The sequence below is a fragment of the Myodes glareolus genome, chromosome 12 (genome assembly GCF_982192425.1).
Source record: "Myodes glareolus chromosome 12, mMyoGla1.1, whole genome shotgun sequence".
Lineage (NCBI taxonomy): Eukaryota > Metazoa > Chordata > Mammalia > Rodentia > Cricetidae > Myodes > Myodes glareolus.
The window spans coordinates 41062251-41081063 of NC_142037.1; the positions used below are offsets into that span (position 1 = coordinate 41062251).

Sequence of the window (18813 nt, forward strand, 5' to 3'; positions counted from 1 at the left end):
AGCCTGCGGTCTGTGAAAGAGAAACCGGGAAGTCACAGAGCCAAAGAACTCTTTTCCAGAGGCGTTTCTCTGTGTCTCCTGGAGCCTCCGCCATCGCAAAGACATCATCTTGCACTTACTATTTCTACTCTTGAACTTTATAATTTGAGACGTGAACTGAGAACCCTTTACTCAGAGTCACCAAACGCTAGCGTTTCGCAACACTTGAGTTCTTTCTGGCTGTCTATTCCTCCCACACCGAACTCTTGAAAAGTTGCCACTTATCACATACAAGAAACGAAACTGAACACGTTTTCCGTCATATCCCATATAATACCACGTTTATATCTCCTTTGCTGTCTCAAAAGGTCGTAGACACATGCACACATTAAATTCAGGAACTACTGAAAATTAGCCCAATGCGTTTGAATTCACCCCTCGTAAACGTCTTAGTCTAGAACTGTGCTCTAACTTTTCTAAGTTCTTCCTGACTTTGGCATATTTGCGGTCCAGAACAATTGTCTTGTCATGTTCTGGATTCACGGGATTATTTTCTCATGATTACAGTCAGAAACATTTAGAACAAAGGCGGGTACTCACATCACTTCCTTCACTTCCGGACATGCACACAGCCAGTTTGACATAATTGTCCACCAGACCAAGATGCAAAAAGCCACCACTTGCTCAAGACTCCTCTCTCCTCAACAAAGCCAGTGGAGATAAATGTCTCCCAGAATAAGCTGAACCCCGGTGAATATTTTCTCTCCAACAATACCCTACCCAATAGATACAGCACACACTGATGAATTCTTACCGCAACAGTAATAACTATATTGCTTTGCAATTCTAGCACCCTTTTCTGTATTTTCTGGCTGGTATTCGTGTCTACAGAGCAAGTACCTACCTCTGCCTCCTCTAATCCTTCCTTTTCCAATCATCCTCCTCTTTGCTTTGAGTCGTGCGGTATGAGGACTGGATTTGTTCTTAATTCAACTGCAAAACCAGATACCAGTACAATTCTGGTGCTCAGATTGCTCACCTCTGGACATTGGGAGCCCCCTCACTTTGCTCCTGTGTCCTGGGGATGTTTTGTCTTTCAGCGCTTCTTGCTCTCTAGTACAAAGTCCACCTACCAGTTCTCACATCATCTCCCTTTCTATCGCACTCGGAGACTGTAACATCATAAAGTCCTTTTACATTGTCCTTTTCCCTTTTATATTGTATCACGTGACATAAAACAGTACGGTTGGGTTCTCTTTAGGAATAGAGCCAACATAATGAGTATATATTAAAAGGAAATCTATTCAACCACCTGGGTAGTCCGAAGCCTGAATGCCTCAGCCCACCAGCCTGAATGCCTTAGCAGTCCCAATCGAACACCAAAGGTCTGGAAGGTTTCTATAGACACAGTCTTTCAGTCCATGTTGGAAAGCCAATGGAGCTGGGCTCTGGTGCCAGCAAAGGCACTTAGAAGCAAAGGCAGAAGCACTCACCAACAAGAGGTTAAGGCAAGCAGGCAAAACGTTTTTCCCTTGGGGCTCCTTGTATCCGGACTGATGCTGAAATGTGTTGCTCACATTCAGGGTAAGTCTTCCCCCTTCAGTCTCCCTACCCAGAAACATTCCTCACGGGCACCCTAATCTAGAGAATGCCTCACGAGTGTCCAAGGAGACTTGATTCTAGATCTGTCAAGCTGACAACCAGTATTAATCTCAAAAACAATGTGCCTTCTAGTCACATATTTTAAGATTTATTTATTTATGCATACAGATACCGGAAGAGTACACCAGATCGCAATACAAATGGTTGTAAGCCACCATGTGGTTGTTGGGAGTTGAACTCAGGACCTCTGGAAGAGCAGCCAGTGCTCTTAACCTCTGAGCCCTCTCTCCAGCTCCACCAAAGATATTTATTTTAATTATTTTTAGATCTATTTTTCAATGTATGTGCATGAGCTTTTTGTTTACGTGTGTCTGTGCACCACATGGATACCTGGTGTCCACAGAGATCATCAAGAAGACATGAGATCTTCTAGAACTGGAGCACAGACGTTTGTGAGTGGCTGTGCGAATGCTGGGAACTGAGCCCAGGTCAGTCCTCTAGAAGAGCAACAAGTGCTCATAACCACTGAGCCACCTCTCCAGCCACCCTGATACTTTTAAATCATGAATGATAGACATCTCTAATGTAGACACCTGTACCACAGGCTTCATTCTGAGCTATAGAGATTTGCATTGGTATGAGTATTGCTCTATTTATACAAGTTTTAGGTCAATTTTGTGATATGTATATTTCTGTTTTTGATTAAGGTATTGTGTTTGTGCAGCTCATTAAAAAATATAATGTATAATTAAGAATTATAGGTTGCCCAGCAGTGATGGCACACGCCTTTAATCCCAGCACTCAGGAGGCAGAGGCAGGTGGATCTCTGTGAGTTCGAGTCCAGCCTGGTCTACAAGAGCTTGCTCCAGGACAGGTTCCAAAGCTACAAAGAAACCCTGTTTCGAAAAAATAAATATAAAAATTAAAAAAATAATAATTATAGGTTAATAGATAATCATCTATAATGCTCAAGCTTGTAGTCATGTTAGTTGTGTTTTCTAGATGTATAGAGATATATTTCAGATGAATAGGCATTTTTCAAACCTTTCAAAGGCTACAGAATATGGCATTTAAAACGTTTTTAAAACTTAGGGCTCATCATGACAATGAGACACATCTGCTCCTGGCAGCTTCAGTTCCTTCAAGAGGAAGATGGGTGTAGAGAGCTGCGTAGTGCCGCGCCTTAAAGATGGCACTGGTTTTGGCCTTTCACCTCCCCGATGGTGAGTGCTCTCGGTCGTAAACAACTCCATATATGGCTAAGGCTAAGGATCTGGCTTGCTTCCGCGTTTCTGGACCTATCTGCATTTCCCACGTAGCATGCTGGGGTTGGCTACCCGGAGGCTATTTAAGCTGTGGGCTGGCTTTCCCCAGGGTCAGAAGATTGTTCAAGGTTCCTGAATAAACCGCAGTTAGAAGAGTCTGTGTTGCATCGTCCTTGCTGGCAAGGCGGTCGCTACAGATAGGCATCGAAGAGGCTCCTTATGGAGTTGGTTAGCTATTTGGGCAAGAAACTGTGCTTGCCTGAACTGCTTGACTGGACTTGCAAAACCCACAGAAAAAAATGACTGCTGAACTTGTCTAAAGGTGAGAAAGTCCTTCGGGGTTCCTGCTTCATAAAAGAGTCTGCCAGACATTATGCAGGACACAGAAAAAAAGTGACTGACAAACTTCCAATATAACTAAACTGTCTTTGAAATTTCCTGCCTCATGGAAAAGTCTGCCAGATACTGTGGGTCTGTAGGCTGAAGATGGATGCCCCAATGGTACAGAAGAACTTTGGGTGACTGTCCAGGCAGCAAGATCTCTCTGTCAATTCTAGAGTTTTGGAAGTTGCTTACAATGAACTTATTGTTTACTTAGGTAATATTATAGCCTTCTGGAGTCTTTGATGGAGTTGAAGAATAGGTAGATAATTACAGTTACAGTTTTTCTTAGTTATGATAAAAATTAAGTAGATATAATATTGTAACTGTAATTATTGCATGATACCTGTTTTGTTATATGTAATTTTACTATGTTAAAGTTAAAACCTTCCTTTTCATTTAAACAGAAAAGGGGAGGTGATGTGGGATTCCCCTCTGTATGCTGTGATTACCATTAATGAATAGAGAACTGCTTTGAGCCTATAACAGAGCAGGGCGGGGTGAAGCAGAGCTAGGCAGGGAGGACTGTACTGAATGCTGGGAGAAAGAAGGGCAGAGTCAAAGAGAAGCCATGTAGCCTGCTGGAGACAGATGCTGGTACATTACCAGGTAAGCCGCGGCCACATGGCAATACACAGATTAATAGAAATGGTCTAAATTAATATATAAGAGTTAGCCAATAAGAAGCTACAGCTAATGGGCCAAGCAGTGACTTAATTAATACAGTTTCTGTGTGATTATTTTGTTTTTGGGTGACTGGGATGAACAAGCAGCCTCTTACTACAGTTTTGGCCTTCTCTCTCCCTCTGTGTCTTTCCTCCAACCATAGTAAATTCTCTCATTCCACCAGCATTAATACATTTATTGATTTGTTATATTCTTTAATATACACGAAATACTTGATTCTGTGCCAGGAGTGAAATTTAACGGGCTGGTGGCATGTAGGCTGTGAATGAATTCATCAAAGACTGAAGGCAGAAATAAAGTTTATTCAAACATACTTCAGAGAAGCCACTGCAGATGAGACAGTGGGGAGAACTTCCTCCACAGAGGCTTTCTAGGCAGCTGATCCTAGAGACAGGAAGTTGTCTGCAGGTGACCAGGCGGTGATTCAAAGTCACAGTGCAGGGGAATAATTGCAATAGAGGCTTACCATGGTTTGCAGTAACCTGACCTTGAAGTTGCATTGGCCTTGCCTGAATCAGCTAGCCATACTCACCAGTCCTAACCGGCATCCTCAGTTTGCAGCTAAGGCTTGTTATGATTAACTCTTTCTGCCAGAATAATAGCCCTGCTTGGAGGCAGCAGTGACCTTGTCCCAAGTTCAGCCTGCTCCGTGGCAAAACAGCCTCATTCTGAAGTTAGAATTGCCCTCATCTGTCTCAGAATGAACACAACCGAGACACACGGTAGCACCACCTGCCACAAAGTCACTAGATTTGAGACTTCTTATTTTAGTCTTTATAATCCTTTAACTATGATTCAATTAATGTACAGTGCTCCAAAGTTCTTGAAATAATATACTTTTCTCCTAAAACTTTTTTACATTAATTTCTGGTGTGCGTATATGTTCGTGTATGCATGCGTGAGTGTATGTGTGTGTCTGTGCATGCACGTGTATCACAGGAAACCTTAAAGAGTCAATTGTCCCCTTCCTTCAGGGCTCCTAGGGCGTCAACTAGGTCATCGGGCTTGGTGGCAAGTGCCTTTACCTGCTGAACCACATGGCAGGCCCCAGTGTGCTTTTCGGTATGTTTAAGGGCATCCGTTCATTTCTTTGTTTTTAACTATTTTATGTGTATGTGTGTGCACCACATTTGTGCAGTACCCAAGCAAACCATAAAATGGCATCAGATCCCTGGAACTGTAGTTACAGATAGTTGTGAGCTGCCCTATGGGTGCTGGGAGTTAAACCTAAGTCCTCTGGAAGAACAGCCAGTGCTCCTAACTCCTGAGCCATCTCTCCAGCCCCTATTGTGTTGGTTTTTATAGTGTTATTTGTCAATTTTTACATTTGCAACCATTTTAGAGCTGATGTATGACTCTGGTTCTCGTTCCCTGGTCTCAGTTCCCTTGCTCCTGTCAGAAAGCACCAGTATCAGGCACAAACCATCATTAACTCCTAGACTACTCTCCTGATGCTGGGGAGGAGGAGAGACAGGAGCCCATAGATTGATAGATTGAGACCTCAGATCCAAGTGGCTCACACACACACACACACGCACACGCACACGTCTGCAGTTAGGGGTCACATGGAGATAGGGCCATCTCGAGGCTTGTCCCCAAGGTGAAGATGGAATACTTACAAGCCCACACAACCTGGCTACTGGCAGACCCGAGAAGATCTTCTTTCAGGCTCACGCTTTCCTGTTGGCAGGCTTCAGGTCCAGGCTGATTGACAGCGTCACTTTTCTGGGACTTTCTAATGAAGTACCACAAAAAGGATTGATTTTTCTCCCAGTTCAAAAACAAGATAGCAATAGAGTGGTAATCTCTATGAAGGCTCTGGGGCACAGACTGATGATGCTCTAGGAGCAGTCTGATGATGCTTTGGGATGCAGGCTGATGATGCTCTGGGACGCAGGCTGATGATGCTCTGGGGCACAGCCCAATGATGCTCTGGGATGCAGGCTGATGATGCTCTGGGATGCAACCTGATGATGCTCTAGGATGCAGGCTGATGATGCTCTAGGATGCAGGCTGATGATGCTCTAGGGCGCAGCCCAATGATGCTCTGAGGTGCAGCCTGATGATGGGAGGCCTTTCTCAGGTGTGGCGTCCACTTCGACCAGCAAAGAAGATGCAACACCGAACTGTTGTGGGAGTATCTTCCGCTGCCTCAGCCAATAGTCGCTGAAGCACGAGCCCACAGTGCAGCGGGGAGCGACTTCCGCTCCGTCAGCCAATAGCCGCTGAAATACCAGCCCACTGGGGTGTGGTATATTTCTCTTTTAAAAAGAGACACAGATCCGGATCAGGCTCTCTTGGTTCCGGCGCTTGGTCCCGGCTCCTGCTCCCGGCTCCTGCTCCCGGCTCCTGCTTCAGCGACTAGGCTCTCTTCCTGACGGTTTATGGTGTATGTAAGTTTTACCCCACAAAATAAATAACCCCTTAAAACATAACTGGTGTGGGATTGATTCGCCGATAATTGGCGCCCAGCGTTTGGTTTAAGAACCGCCCCACCCTCCCACCCCCAGCTCGGCCTCCCAGGATACACAGGTCCGGACAGTCTCTGCCAGCTTACTTTGCCCTGTTCGGCACGGATTTTTAAAGTTTTCCTTGCAACATGAGTCAAAGAGCTCACAGCGCAAGCTCCCTTTGAAGTTCCAGGAAACTGTTTGAAACCCCTGCCATCCGCCATAACTGATTAGGAGTGCTGCAAGCAGCTTGACCCTTAATCCCAACACAGGGACACGGGGCCCAAAGCACTAGGCCTCTTTAGCAACAGCGCAGTGGCTGTGTCACGACCCTTTGCATCGGGTTGAACAGAGCAGCAGGGCCTTGTTTATTGGCCACTAGAAGCTCTCTGACCTTTTGTGATCTGTGGATTTAACCTCTGGATTTGAGTGTATATATTCTAGAGTTTACTTCCTGAATCAACACCACTGCCACGTGGATTCAGGTGCGCCCCACCTCCTACTGGCAGGCAACGGTCATTACAGGTAAGATTTTTCTTTTCGGTTGAAAATACATACATACATACATACATACATACATACATACATACATACATACATACAAGTACAATTTCCTTTGATTGAAAATGTCAGAAAATATTACTATCCAAAAGTTCAATGGTTTTTTTAATTGCGCTATGGAGGATATTCTGAAGGATGTCTCAGATATTCCTCTTACTTTGTTATTCCTGGGATCTGTTGCTTTTCTGGTGTTTGGCTATTTTATAAGAAAGATACAGTCCGTACAGACTGAATCTACAATGCTGAGGGCAGAGATTAAAACCTTAAGAACAATTCAGACTGATACCAACCTCCTCAAAAAAAGAGTTTGGAGATTTCAAGGAAGAAACTAGATCAGAGTTTGGAGATTTCAAGGAGGAGACTAGATCAGAGTTTGGAGTTTTCAAGCAGGAGACTAGATCAGAGTTTGGAGTTCTCAAGGAGGAGACTAGTTCTTTGTTTGATATGACTCGGTCGACTGACCAAAATATCAAGAAGGTACAGTCTGATATTGCTTCTTTAGAAGGGAGCTTCACTGCTCTGGAGGAGGGGACAACCAAAATGACTCATAACCTCCAGTCCATGACTGTAAGTGCTGAAACATTAGCTGAGAGGATTATAACCATTGAATGTGAAAATCGGACTTTATCAAAAGGGTGTGATAGATTAATTGACAGGATTTCCATACAAGAAGGCACAGTACATGCCATGAGGATTATGTCCAAGGAGGAGATCGTATCTCTAACGGACAAGCTCCACGCCTTGGAATTATCAATGAAGGCGATTGTGTCCAAGGAGGAAATAGTGTCTCTGACGGACAAGCTCCATGCCTTAGAATCATTAATGAAGGCTTTGGAGCATAATACTGGACAGGAGATTCAGGACTTACAGAAGGCAATGGTGAGCAGATTTAATAAGATTGGGGAAATCATAGACTCTGATGAACAGGAGCAAAAGGTAGAAAGGCAACCTTTACCTCAAAAAATTCTCAGTCTACATAGAGTTATACCTGCCTTTCCAGTAATAGCATCAGAAAAGATAACTGGCTCCAAAACCAGTATAGGCGGGAAAGCCAGACAGGAAGTAGGGGTGGAGCAAAGAGACTGGGAGTATTCTGGAAGCAGAAACTCTCTCGCCACTCCTGCGCAGACCACCGAAGAGGCAACATGTAAGCTGTCACACTGAGAAAGGTACTGAGCCATTATGGCTAACATAGATAATGATAATGGATTAATATAAGTTACAAGAACTAATAAGTAGCCTGACCTAATGGGCCAATCAGTTTATAACCTTATGGAGTCTTGTGTGTGATTTTCTTTGTTGCTTGCCAGCTGTTGGGGTACTTGGAGGGATGGAAACCCCAACAAGCCGGCCCCCTCATGTTACACCGAACTCTTCTCACTGTGGTTTATTCAGGAACCTTAAACAATCTTCTGACCCTCTCGCCCCGGGGAAAACCAGCCCATAGCTTAAATACCCTCTGGGTAGCCAACCCTGGCAAGCTACATGGGGAATGCAGATAGGTCCAGATACACGGAAGCAAGCCAGATCTCTAGCCTTAGCCTTATATGGAGTTGTTTGTGCCAGGGAGCGCTCACCTTCGGGGAGGTGGAAAGTGGAAATCGGCGCCATCTTTAAGGTGTGGAACTACACAGCTCCCTACACTCAGGCAGCTTCCTCATTCGACCTCTGCCGGGGTCTTTGGATGGTAATTCTTCCTTTGTGTCTCTACTCCTAAATTTCTTTCTAAAGTCCCATGTGTTAGACGCTTAGTCTAAAATTTAGCACCACTTGAAGGAAGTGAGGCATCGTAGGGAGTCTTCCACTCTTAGGGATGTGCTTTTCAAGTGGATGTGCTTTTCAATCCATTCTCTCCTCTCTTTAACTTCCTGGCTGTAAGGTGAGTGGTGGTGGCTTTGCCACGTGCTTCCCGTGAACTTGTCACCAGACAACAGCCTCCAAAACCATAAGTGCAAGTGAAATATCTCTTTGTAAGTGAAGTATCCCAAGGGTTTGTCTCAGCCACCAAAAGTTGACTAACATTTCCAGTATGACCATACCTAACTTTATTGTGTTAGCAAAACAAAACACTGTTTCCCAAAACGGTCACAGACTGTGCCTTTAGGGCTGGGAAACACGGTTGAACCCACAACAGCTGAAGATGCCAGTTTCTGGCATCACAGACCTCCCTCTAAAACTGTTCTAGACCTTTCTCCCTGCTCCACTTGGGGGGCGGGGTCCAAGGCAGAAGCCACAATCTTTCGCCTGTGAATATCACAGTGACATTCCGTTACCTCTGCTACATTGTTTTGCAGAAGCAGATCAATAAATCTACCCCTCAGTTCAGGAGAAAAGACTGAAGACACATACAAATGCCAGTAGGCTAGACTCCTCAGGTGCCATCTTCCGGAAAGCATACCACAACACACACTCTGTGCTTCCTCTTCATACATGAGCGGTAACACACTTTATTCCACTTTGGTCACAATCTGTCACTGAGGGAAATCAGGGCAGGAGCTCATTCAGGAACCAAAGCAGAAACTACAGAGAAGTGCTGCATGCTGGCTGCCTCTCTCTGGGTCTTGTTACACACTGCTAGCTTTGCTGGACAGCCTAGGGCCACCTTCCTAGGGATAGCATCACCCATAGTGAGCCGGGCCCCACATCTATCATCAATCAGGATAATTCCTCACAGACGTGATCGAAGTTCAATCTGATTGAGTCGCTCTTAATCTCTGAGCCATCTCTCCAGCCCTAAGTCAATCCTTCTCTTGAGGTTCACTCTTCCCAGATGTCTGGATTTTGTTAGGTGAACAATAAATCATCAACCAGAATGACTTTTTTCATTGCTATAATATAATGCCAGATGTTAAGTTAATTTATAAAGAAAAGGAATTCACTTTATTCATTTTCTAGCAGCTGGGAAGTCCAAACTCCATATTGTCTGGCAACGCCCCTGGATCTTCAGATTGGATGGTATAACATGTTGAGAAAAATAATCTGCAACTCATGAGCGCTCATATGTCTGGGAGGAAACAAAAGAGACCAATTCCACTACATCATAGCCTATTTTCAGGGAACTGAAAATAGTCTCCTGATCCTGTCTTTCCTGAGACAGAATCGCTTCACAGGGGTGAGACTCCCGTGACCTAATCGCCCTCCATCAGGCCCCATCTGAAAGATTCCACCACCTTAGATCGTAACATTGAGACCCATGCTTTGAATATCCGGGACAAAGCGTATAGACTTACCTTGTCAAGGGAGCCTTAGGAAGGTCAAGATTTCTTTCTAGGTAAACAAAAGGGGAATCAGAACATCGAATCATGAGAAGGCTCTGATGCACTATTGATGATGTGAGCCAGAGAGTGGTTGCCTACATTCCCACAGCTCCCCAGACATGCCAGTGTGTGTGTGTTAACTCTAGTAAACATAGCCAGGTAGCAAAACAAAGGCTTTGCTTCAACCCAATCCTGTCTTAGTTCTCTGTCTTTGGCTAACTGTTTTCATTAATGAAAGTCTTCAGTTGCACAATAGAAGCAATATTCACCCTACAGGATGTAACATGTGTCAAAGTTTTCCATCTCTATCACAATACCCCAAGGGAATCAGCTTGTAAAGAGAGAGAGTGTGATTTGGGATCACCGTTTTGGTAGTTTTGGTCCATGATGAAATAAACAGGTTGCCTTCAGGTCTCCAGCGAGGGACTGGAATATTGCAGTGGACCATGTGGAGCCAAACTGCCCCCACTCAAGATGGGGAAGGGAAAGAGAAGAGAAAAAGGCCAGACCCCCTCCCAGTGGCCTGAAGACCCCATGATAGACTCGCCTCTCACAACTTCTTCAGCTTCCTCGCAGCACAAACCTGGGGACTAAGGATTTAACATGTGGGCCTTTGAGGGAGATTCCGGATCTCCCAGCAAGAGCGGTGTGCATGTGTGAGGGCTGGAGGAAGACCTGTGTTCATCTGGCTGTGTCCCTTACCAGCGTCAAGTCCTTCACTGCTTCCCTCCAGTGCTCAGGGTTACAGGTATAGGCGACTAAAGAAAGCCCTGACCCTGTGGGTCCAGCCAGAGACTCAGTTCCTCCTCCTCCTCCCCATCTACCTGCCTTTCAGCCTTCCATTCAAAGACCCATTTTCTCAGGTAGCTGGACCCTTAGTCGCATCTGCATTTAGGCTTTGTATTAGCATGGTGTCCAGGTCACTGTTTGGTATGGTAAGGTCCATAAGACTGTAAACCAACCCTATGTGATGAACCAGACTGCCGTCCCCTTAGGCTTAAAAGCCACTTTTTAATAAAGACAAACTAGGCTTATTCCTGTTTATGATTAAATCTATTTCTCAAGGATTAGGCTATGCCCCACCTGTAACCTGAACTACAAATGGTTCTGCACTGCCTGTTCCAGGAAATAGCAACGACAGCTTTGTTCCAAAAAAGTTATTTTCATCTTGCAACCCTACTTTGGTTTCAAATGGTTGTTATGACTACCTTGTTATGACTACCTGTTGGTTATGACTGCCTTGCTACAACCACCGGCAATCCTGTTTGTATTTCAGGACGCTGCTGTGACTAACTTGCTATGTTTCTGTTCTGCTCTTGTAACCCTGCCTATTTTCCCCACCAAATCTCCCATTTGGAAACCCTCTACTCCTGAGCTATAGAAACCTTGTCTGCCTCACATCCAATGCTGGACTCTAAAACCCTCTCCTTAGAAGGAGGCAGCTCGTATACACAGAATAAAAAGCCTGATTTAATTAATTGTTTACTTTGATTAATTTGGCCATGATGATTTGGATCAGTAGTCTTCCTCCTTGAATCTTTGGGATTAGCGTATGCTCCTAAGGTAGACAATGGCCACTCTCCTTATTTTTACTCTTTCAAAGTTGTTGACAACAGGTATGGCTACAAACAAGATATCCCTGACCTTTAGTCAAGGTGGAACAGGACTCACATCTGTGGGCCCCCACAAACATTAGTTGTCCTCTCTGTAAACTGTCCTGGGCATCACTGGACCCCTGAGCTCTCTCTCTTGCTAATGCGTTCCAGTCTTCAGGTCTCAGCTTGGGCTTCCCCTCCTCTAGGAAGTCCCTCCGAATCCCTAAAATGGGGTGAGGCAGGAGACTGCATCCAAGTTGCTATCAGAAGTCATTGCACCAGCCATCTTCCTACTACACCATGAGCTCCGTGGGGGAGACTCGGCAGAGCGTCTGCTGGGGTCTGCTCCTGATAAATATAATCACATTGGAAAAGCCCACCCCTGGAAAGGGAGGGCCCCGATGCAGGCTCTTTCAAATGGTCCCTCCCTTCCCCACTCCCATTACCTGATTTGAGCCCTGTTGACAGTATACCCGCTCCCTCCAGCAGATGCTCATAGAGCAAACGTGTAGGGCCAGAGCGCCAGGGTTCTCCCATTAAGTCTCGTGAGCTGTACCTGGAAATCTCGTCTACTTAGCATTTGTTACTATCTGCGTGCATTTGTTGTTTATTGGTTGCCAGGAACACAATGCCACAGACCGAGAAAGTTGTAAGAAAGGAAATTTCTTTTTGGTGTATGGTTCTGGAGATGTGAGGTCGAAGAGCTGCATCTTGTGATGGCCTCGGTGGAGTTCCCAGAAAACAAAAGCTGCCCCTGTGTTACAGGTTCCACGAGGCTGGTGGGTTGGCTGGAATTTCTGTGGTTGCCGAGGACTTTGGAACGTTGCTGCTCTGAAGTTAAGTTATCTTGAGCCGCCTTTAAATAGCCATTCAGGGCCCACCTCCTGGTTGACCTAACGTTCCTCCTTGTGACTAAGAAGTAAATCGTTCTGGAATGTGCAAATGAACAGCTCTCCCCCAACCCGCCTCCACCAACCCAAAGGCCATCACCAGCACCTGAGGACTACAGCCGAGATTTCCACGCTTTGCTGTAGAAACTGCCTGCCGGAGAGTTCCACCCATCAATGTATTTTAATTTTTCATGCGGATGTGTACGTGTGCACATTTGTGTATGCACACAAACATGTGTGTATGCGCATGCGTGTGAACGTGTGTGGAGGCTCGAGACATCCTCAGACGTCATTCTTGGGAATGCTGTCCACGTCTCTGCCTTCTCAGTACTGGGATTATCAGCAGGTGCCACTGTGGCCAAACTTTTTTATATGAGTTCTGGAGACTGAACTCACTTCTCATGATTCCAAAGCCAACACTTTACCAACAGAACTATCTCCCAGCCCTGAACAATTTTAAGTGTCTTGATTTTTTTTTTTACTTTCTTTGTTCTCTGACTATAAAGACTTGGTGGAACTGTTACCATGCTGGAACTTGGTATTTACTATAACCTGAATCTGTGTGTCCCAGGCCATGGTTACTTATATGTGGCTCCAAAGAAACACGACCTCCCCTTCCCTTTGAAGTAAGAGCTGTGCTTGTCCCAAGGACTCCTTGCTGACAGAGCTTGGAGGTTGCTCAAGTCATCACATGACAAGACACGAGGAGAGTGAGGAGGATGGGTGTCTTTTGTTCTTCCTCCCTTTTCTTATGGAGCCACCAGGATTATTTGCCTGGCTCTTCCCCTTGACCTTATCTAGAACATAAGGTCCCTGCTGATGTATCAGATACAATTCCTCTGTAGAAAAAGGGACACAGAGTGTATCCCATGTCCTTGGCCTAGTGTCTGATCTGTGTGTTCCCAGTCCTTGCCCCTACTTCACACTTTTTTTAAAAAATCTAATCACATTAAAAAAATACCCACTACTAAATCTCAGTCGGTTCCCATTCTCTCTTCAGAGTGAGGATTAGACTACAATACATGGAGCCTTGAGAGTACACTCCAACCTGACCCAAACCAGAACACATAATCTTTTTGTTTGTTTGTTTGGTTGGTTGGTTGGTTGGTTGGTTTGGTTTTTGAGACCTGGTTTCTCTTTGTAGCTTTGGAGCCGGTGCTTGAACTGGCTCTGTAGACCAGGCTACCCTCAAACTCACAGAGATCTGCCTGTCTCTGTCTCCTGAGTGCTGGGATTAAAGACATGAGCCACAACTGTCTGACATATAATCTTTTTGTTTGTTTGAGACAGGGTCTCTCTATTATTTAGCTCTGGTTGTCATGGAACTCACTATGTAGACCAGGCTGGCCTTGAACTCACAAAGATTCACTTGCTTCTGCCTCCCAAATGTTGGAATTAAAGGTGTGTGCCATCACACCCAGCTATAATAGATAATCTTACTTACATATTACATAATTAAGGGGTCAACCTACCATAATTTAGGGGCCAAATGCAGTTGCCTGTTATTGCACAGAGCTAAGGATAGTTTTTAGACTGGAAGTGGTACATACTATTCCAGAATTGCCTCCTGGCCTCAAAGAATACTGTGTTTGCAATGGGTTCCTTTACTGCAAATGTTTGCAGTTCCCCGACCCAGCCTTCAACAAACATCCCTCTCAAGGTTCCCATCTGCTCTCTGCCCTTCTTTGATTACAGCCTTCTTAGTCCATTGGGACACAGTCTTAGAGGGGATAGCACAGCTTTGTGACAGTCAGTGGAAGCAAGCTCAGTATCCTGAGACCTCCAGGAAGGCTGCTGGCGTCTTTCAGGACAGACCAGTAACCCGATTCTCTTCATGAGATCAGTGTAGTCAATACATTTAAATTCTGTGTATGTCTCCGTTTAAAATCACAAGTACAAAATCAGTTACACATTCAAATAGTAACATATCAGTTTCTCTAAAGAGTTTAATTTCTGTCTTTGCTACCATATGTTATGTGCATCCCAAGCCCATGCAGATTGGCTTATGTTGGATGGTTAATACTAAAAATATTAGTTATGAATTTACCTTAGCTCATCATCTCTATATTTAGTTCTGAACCTTTCTGGGAGTATACAGTTACATAACGAACAACAGGTTTGCCAGCTGAGATCCACTGAGAAATTGGAGGGTTGGAGAAACGGAGACATAGATGAGACTGCTGCCTTCCAGAGATGTGCCTGCCGGACAGGACATGGTAGACACAATGCTGTGTGTCCCTCTTCTATAGCAGAGCTGCACCTGACAGAGCAGCAGGAACCTAGAAGCCTGGAACTTGGAGGATGACTTCTCTGCCTTCATCCCTGAGTATCCTCTCCCTGCTTACCCAATTTGTTGGGGTATTTTAACTTTGAGAGAGAAAGAAAGACACATAGAGACAAAGAGACAGAGAGCACAAAGAGAAACATCATATTTAAAGGACTAAAGATAAAAGTTGCTCCAACAGGCAGATAGTAGAACTCACTGGCCAGTTTACCCAATTTGTGAGCCCCAGGTTCAGTAAGAGATCCCATCTCATACAATAAAAATAGTTATAATAAAGTGGAGAGAGATAATAACATCTGATATTGACCTCTGGTCTCCCACATATATGCCTACAGGCATGCATACGTGTACACACACACACAAGTACATATATATATACACACATATACATATATATACATACCATACACACATGCAAATAACTCAAAGTTATTGTGCATGTTTGTGTCTCCCTTTGGCTATTAGTCAAGACTGACAAGCTACAGTGACAGATGATCTCAAAATCTCAGTGCTTTAGCAGAGTGAAGTTCATTTATCGCTCCCCCTCACCCACACCCATCAGCCGCCATGGAGCTCTGCTCCATGGTGCGACTTGGACACCAAGAGGCATCTTCCTGCATTGCATCTTCATACATGGCATCCAAGAACTCCACAGGGGAAAAGAAAAGAAAAAAAGCAAGAATGAGGCACTCCTCGTATTTCTCCACCTCTGGTCACAAGTTGGCAAGAACTAGTCCCAAGGCCACACCTGAGGACACGGTACTGGCAGGCACGACTTCACTGTGCTAGCGATCTGGGTGAAGATTCAGCCAGCCTCTGCCTTTGTGGACTGTGTGACAGTGAAGGCTCCAGGAGACCCAACGCCCTCTGCTGGCTTTCACAGGTACTGCATGCACATGATACACAGGCATACATGCGGGCAAGACACACATACACATAAAAATGCTTTTAAAGACTATTACTTGGCTAAATGTGTCATCTCTAATTTCCTGGGTTGCCTTCGTGTAAGTCCTGCCAGCAGCTAGTCTTCAGCTTTGTCCATCTGGAACAAAGTTTAGAGCAAATTGCAGCTGCCAGCCAGTGGGATAAAGGGCTTTTTCCATGCTGAATCAGAGTCAGCGTGCTGCGGACAGGCAAGAGTGTGACCTGAACTAAGCCATGGCTCTGGGACATAATCTCAGGTGTTTTATGCATCCTAGCTCAGGTGTGGAAGGGAGGTCATCATTCTTGGCTGTGGCTTTGAAAAAAACTCCCTGCAACGTTCAAGCCCTTTTGTAGGAGAGTCAGGGGCAGCGTAACCAGAACTGAATGCTGGTTTAGCAATGGAAGACTGAAGGGTTAGAGGACCCTGTGTGAGCCACCGCCTCAGGTCTTGGAATTTGCTCTAGGAGAGTAGTCAGAATTTTCTGTTAAGTCAAGGCTCCCCGAGAAACTGTTTCTCATAAAATGGCAACACTTGTCCTGCCTGCTTCATGAGATTGTGGCTGGGGTCCTCTGGAATGACTCGATGAAGGTACCAGGGAAGTAAAGGACTTTGCAAATAAAAGTTGCTAAGAAGTGAGGGGTGATGGTGCATGTTTGCATCCACAGCACTGAGAAAGCAGACGAGTTGTGAACTCCACATCAGCCTGAGCTAGGCTAGGTATATAACCTGTCTTTTGCTTGCTTGGTTTGGTTTCTACCTTTTTTTTTTTGAGACAGGGTCTCTCTATGTAGTTCTGACTGTCTTGGAACGCTCTTTGAAGACCAGGCTGTCCTCAAACTCACAGAAATCGGTCTGCCCTGCTTCCCAAGTATGGGAAACCACAACCAATCAAAAACAGAGTTGTGGAGCCCAGTTGTAGAGCATTCTTCCGATAATAACACCCCCACATGTAAGGTTCAGGGAATATTGTGGAAGAAGGGGCAGAAAGAGCCTGAGGACCAGGGAGTTTGCTGTGAGACTGTGTCTCCTAGTAACACCCGAAGCGGTACCCATAGGTAGGTCTCAGCAACATGACTGTCCAAATGTGAATTAACAAGGATGGTATTAATGGACATGCCAATTGATGGGGAAAATCCCATAAGGCCTCCACCCTACAAGAAATCTAGGCAACTGAGGGAAATTGGGAGCAGGAGACATGATCTTCCCCAAGGAAGGGCTCACCAAATAGTTGTCCATCGCTGTAGGGAGCCACCTGGAGGCACAGGTGGTCCTGCAGTTTGGAGGTATACAAGTCCATACCTGGCTTAGCCACGTGGGGCTGAGCACCCTTGCCTGCACATGCTCAGACTAGCAGAATGGCATCAACCAATCAGCACTCAAGCCTCTCCACTGTTTAAAAGCAGCTGCCTCTGGGCTCTACTTGCTCTCTCTAAGCTTTCTCTTGTCCCTGCTCTCTTCCCCTCCCCCAATTTTCCTCAACGGAATGCTCCGAATAAAGACGTGTACAGAGAAGGAATTCTCGTTTTTAGTGGCGTTCATTCCTGCTGGTCAGGAAGCGCGCTGCAACTGGTGCTGAAACCCGGGACACCGAGGGACCCTGACAACTACGCTGGGGGACCCTGAGAAGGAAGCGCCCAGCAAATGGTGCCGAAACCCGGGAGAAAAGGCCGAAATCAGACACCGGACAGAGAGCCGTGAATTTCAGAACTCTGCCACGTGGAGCGGTGAGTGACGTCAGTTAAATCCTCCAGAAAGGGGAGGAAAAAGAATGGAAAGGATATAGGCCTAAAAAGAAAAGAAAATAGAAAGAATCAAAGTTAAGGTATCTGAAAGAAGGTACAGAAAGCAACGGGGAAGAAAAACCCCTCAAGTTCAGTGCAGGTGGAGCTGAGAAAAAGCGAGGTTTACAGTTGGGAGATCCGCGGCTTCCTCCATCCGAACTCGCTGTTAGAGACTGGAGGCAACAGTCTCGTAGGGAGGCGGGCTTGATCATGCTTGAAGACTGCCTTCCCTGTTCTTAAAGAGCCACAGAACTTTTGGAGGTGATTTTCGCCTAATTTTGATAAGAGAGCTCAGTCTCTGGCTCTCACGTACAGAAAACTTTAATTTTGATTGAGGAAATGGGCTGGCGCGGTGGCGCACGCCTGTTGTCCCAGCTACTCAGGAGGGAGACGCAGAACTGCACTGGAGAATGCTAACCAGTTGCTGGCGGGGCTGTGGTTTTCGGAGGACTTTTCCAGCACCTCAGCGGACTTGCCCTGACTGAGGCGGAAGCTGCATGGTGAGCAGCAGCGCCACTAAAGACCTAAAGACGGAGAGGGGTCAAACTCTGAACCGCGTTTCCATAGCAACATGGGCGGGCAGAGGAAGCTCATCGGCGGGGCCACGTGCTGAGTGCTCGTCACTCCCCGGCCCCTGGGAAGTTCTGAGACTGGGGCCCCCCGCGGCCCTAACCGGGCCCTCCCCGAGCGGGGAGGTGAGTTCCCAGAGAACAGGGCTCCACGCGCGGGCAGACCGGGCAGGAGAGGCCCCCCCCACGGGTGGGCGGATGCCCCCCCTCGCCGGAGCTTGGAAAAGACTCACAGCCGGCGGTGCGAGTTCAATGCCTGAGGTGAGGCAGGGTGCACAGTTCACAGGTACAGGATAAACGGCGAGCCCGCGCACGGCCCGGGGCGGGGCCATGCCTTTGTTTGGGCCACAATGGGCCACAATGGGCCATGCCTCAGCCGTGGCTGCCAAAAAATTTAGTCAGATAAAAACATTTGTAGCCAAAAATTCAGTCAGATAAAAACATTTATTCCCCCCAAAAAAATGTGCATCGTCCCTCCTTCAGCAGGAAGTAGTCAGATTGATTGTCGACGCCCATTTTCCCTCAAAGAACTGGTCGTAATTATCATAATAAAGGCGTGTCAACCTGGTTACTGTTACCTATTGCCT

The 18813-nt window shown here is 46.0% G+C and overlaps 1 non-coding gene across 1 annotated transcript; it reads left to right on the plus strand.

Annotated features, from left to right (window-relative positions):
* The first annotated feature begins 18234 nt into the window (after positions 1-18234).
* Positions 18235-18534, plus strand: LOC146892312 (Nuclear RNase P). Its single transcript, XR_015734659.1, has one exon.
* The last annotated feature ends 279 nt before the right edge of the window (positions 18535-18813 follow it).